This window comes from Cryptomeria japonica, unplaced genomic scaffold, assembly GCF_030272615.1.
Source record: "Cryptomeria japonica unplaced genomic scaffold, Sugi_1.0 HiC_scaffold_26, whole genome shotgun sequence".
Taxonomy (NCBI): Eukaryota; Viridiplantae; Streptophyta; class Pinopsida; order Cupressales; family Cupressaceae; genus Cryptomeria; species Cryptomeria japonica.
Genome location: NW_026728848.1, coordinates 818144 through 822059, shown reverse-complemented (window position 1 = coordinate 822059; position 3916 = coordinate 818144). Strand labels below are relative to the sequence as shown.

At 62.6% G+C, this 3916-nt stretch overlaps 1 non-coding gene across 1 annotated transcript; it reads right to left on the bottom strand.

Annotated features, from left to right (window-relative positions):
- Window positions 1–1535: 1535 nt before the first annotated feature.
- Window positions 1536–1654, bottom strand: LOC131861562 (5S ribosomal RNA). Its single transcript, XR_009360634.1, has one exon. It is a non-coding gene; the product is annotated as a 5S ribosomal RNA (ribosomal RNA).
- Window positions 1655–3916: the final 2262 nt, after the last annotated feature.

Here is a 3916-nt window from a genome sequence, read left to right as displayed (position 1 = left end):
GCTCCGAAGTGTGCTCCAAGGTGCGGCGTGCACGAAGTCGGAGCCCGGTTTGCCCCGGGTGCGCACCTCGCGTGCACCTTCGCCGCGGTGGGCACCATGGCGTGCACGAAGTCGGAGCCCGGTTTGCCCCGGGTGCGCACCTCGCGTGCACCTTCGCCGGGGTGGGCACCTCGGCTGGGTTGCGCGCCCTGGTGCGCACCAAGGAGCGCTCCGAAGTGTGCTCCAAGGTGCGGCGTGCACGAAGTCGGAGCCCGGTTTGCCCCGGGTGCGCACCTCGCGTGCACCTTCGCCAGGGTGGGCACCTCGGTGCGCACACCTTCTCAATGTTTTCTTGCCTTTTCTGGAAATTGGTGAAGGCAGCGCATCAAAGGTGCGCACCTCGGTGTGCTCCGAGGTGCGAACCCGAGAGCGCTCCGAGGTGCCCACGAAGTCGAAAGTCGGGTTAATTGCATTGTTTTCCCCGGGTGCGCTCCGAGGTGCGCAACATCGGCGCGCACCAAGGAGGGCTCCGAAGTGTGCTCCAAGGTGCGCACGATGGCGTGCACCTCTGGTGCGCACGATTCGGAGCTCGGTTTGACCGGGGTGCGCACACCTTGGCTGGGTTGCGCACCTTTTGTGCGCTCCAAGGTGCGCACGAAGTCGGAGCTCGGTTTGCCCCGGGTGCGCACCTTCGCCAGGGTGCGCACCTTGATGCGCACGCCTTGGCTGGGCTGCGCACCTTGGTGGGCGCCATGGTGCGCACCTTTCGTGCGCTCCAAGGTGCGCACGAAGTCGGAGCTCGGTTTGCCCCGGGTGCGCACCTTGGTGGGCGCCATGGTGCACTCCGAGGTGCCCAAGATTGGTGCGCACCAAGGAGCGCTCCGAAGTGCGCTCCAAGGTGCGCGCGAAGTCGAAAGTTGGGTTAATTGTCCGGTTTGCCTCGGGTGCGCACCTTGCGTGCACCTTCGCCAGGGTGGGCGCCTTGGTGCGCACACCTTGGCTGGGCTGCGCACACCTTGGCACCCGCGTTTCCTTCATTTTAAATTTTTTTTTTTTACAATCTCTCAAGTGGGAAATTCTATAATCTCAACTTTTTTTGCCTTTTCAGGAAACTTTTGAATGGAGCGCATCATTGGTGCGCTCCGAAGTGTGCTCCAAAGCTCTCTCCAGCTGCGTGCACCTGCCCCGGCCGCGCACCCGGCCCCGCCCAGCTTCGCTCACCTGTCCCGGGCGTCTGGTGCGGAACCTTAGAGTAAGAAACATCACCGTGCACCTTGGCCAACGTGCGCGACTCGACCGAGCGCGCACTGGCCGAGGTGCACACCGATTTCACCTGGGTGCGCGCGCAGCACCTCGGGCGCACCGGGGTGCGCGCACAACGCCCGGGTTGCACCGTGGCCTGTGTGCTCGGGGCGCCTCGGGTGCGCGCTCGGTGTCGCCCCCGCGCGCGCGGTAGTGCGGGCAGCGCACCCCGGCCCGGCCCGGCCCCGACGAGAACGCAAACGGGCAAAAGGTTTATTCAAATAGCATTGCGACGCCCGGCGAAAAACTAAAAAAGGGTGCAACACCGGGACTTCCCGGGAGGTCACCCATCCCAGTACTACTCCGGCCCAAGCGCGCTTAACTGCGGAGTTCTGATGGGATCCGGTGCACTAACGCTGGTATGATCGCACCCGTTATGAGCTTGTCGCAGTGTGTACTTAGCAAACCGCGACCCACGTGCGAATCCACCCCGGCCACCCACCCCCGTCGAGGTGCACACCCTCCCTCGCGAAGTGCGCCCCGTTCGCCAAGTGTGAGCCCTGCCCGGGTGCGCGCACCTTGCTAGGGCGTCGGGTGTGCACCCGGCCCGGCCTACGTGCGTGCACCTGGAGGGGGCGTCGTGTGCGTGCAGTGTCCCGTCTGCAACGCGGTGCCCACACACCACCTCGGGCGCAACGACCTGCGCTCACATGTGGGCCGAGTGCACCTTGGTGCATGTTCGGGGCGCCTCGGGTGCACGCTCGATCTTGCCCCGGTGCACCAAGGCGCTCGGTTTGCCCCGGGTGCGCACTTGGTGCAAGGTGGGCACCCAAAATAGGGATCAAGCACCAAAACACAAGTTTCGGGATGCAAAATGGGACCCAAGGACCACAAATGCGTTCCAAGACCCATGATGGGTCCACGAGAACAAAAATGTGTTCCGAGACTTAATAAACAAATATTGGGTTTTAGGAGAAGAAACATGCTCTGATGCCCAAAACGAGAATCGACCCCGAAAAGGCCACAGGCCAAAAGTGGGATGCGAGACAAAAAAAAATGGGACCCGAGGACCAAAATTGGGTTCCCAGGTCGAAGACAGGGCAACCGGACAAGAAACGACCTCTAAGGCTCGAAATGAGTCCCGACGACTAAAACTTGACAAGAAGCACCCATCAGGCACCCAACTCGACACCCATGGGATGCCGACCCACCCGGGCTTCCACCTAGCACACCTTGGCACCCACCCACCCTCGCACCCAACCTCGCACCCAACTTAGCACCTTTGAACCCACATTGGCACTCACCCTGACCCTGGCACCTTGGAACCCACATTGGCACTCACCTTGACCCTGGCACCCACCTTTGCACTCACCTTGGGACCCACCCTGGCTCCCACCTCGGCACCCACCCAGACACCCACCTTGGTTCCTTGGCACCCACCTTGGATCCTTGGCACCCACCCCGACACCCACCTTGGCACGCAACTTGGCTACTTGCCACCCACCTTGGCTCCTTGACGCCCACCCCGACAACCACCCCGTGACCTACCCTGGCTAGGGTTGGTGCACACCCACCCTGGTGCCCACCTTGGCACCCACCCTATGACCCACCTTGGCACGCACCTTAGTACCCACCCCGTTACCCACCCTAGGACCCACCCCGTGACCCACCTTGGCCAGGGTGGGTGCACCCACCCTGGTGCCCACCTTGGCACCCACCCATCCTAGCACCCAGCCTGTGACCGGGCTTGGAACCCAACCTTGCACCCGCACCCGTCTTGGCCAGTGTGGGTGCGCACCCATCCTGGCACCCACGTTGTGACACACCCTTTAACCCACGCACCCTAGCACCCACGTTGGCACCCACCTTGGAACCCAACCTAGCAACTTGGCACCCACCCCGTGACCCACCTTGGCATCCACCATAGCAGTCGCCGACTTGGCACCCACCTCGGCACCCACCTTGACACTTGTGGACCCACCTTGCCACTCACCCTAGCATCGACCCATCCTAGCACCCACCCTGGCACCTTTGCACCCTAGCACTCACCCATCCTAGCACCTAACCTGTGACCCACCTTGACACTCACCCTCGCACCCACCTTGGAACCCAACCTAGCACCCACCCACCCTGACACCAACCCTAGCACCTACCCACCCTTGCACCCACCCTGTGACCCATCTTGGCACCCACCCATCCTACCACTCAACCTATCACCCACCTTCTCACCCACCTTGGCATCCACCTTAGCACCCACCCACACTGGCACCTTGGCACCCACCTCGGGCAAGGTGGGTGCACACCCACCCTGGCACCCAATTTAGAACCCACCGAGCATGTTACCCACCTTGGCACCCACATTGCAGCCCACCCTAGTACCCACCCTATGACCCACATTGGCATCCACACCCTAGCACCCAGGCACCTCGACACCCGCCTTGACACCCACCCTAGCACTGAACCTGTGACCCACCTTGGAACTCACCCTAGAACCCACCCACCCTGTGAACCACCTTGGCATCCACCTTAGCACCCACCCACCTTGGCACCCACTCTAGCACTCACCCATCCTAACACCCAACTTGTTACCCACCTTGGCACCCGCCCTCGCGTCCACCTTGAAACCCACCCTAGCACCCACCCACGCAGGAGCCCACCTTGGCACCCAACCTAACACCCACGCATCCTGGCACCC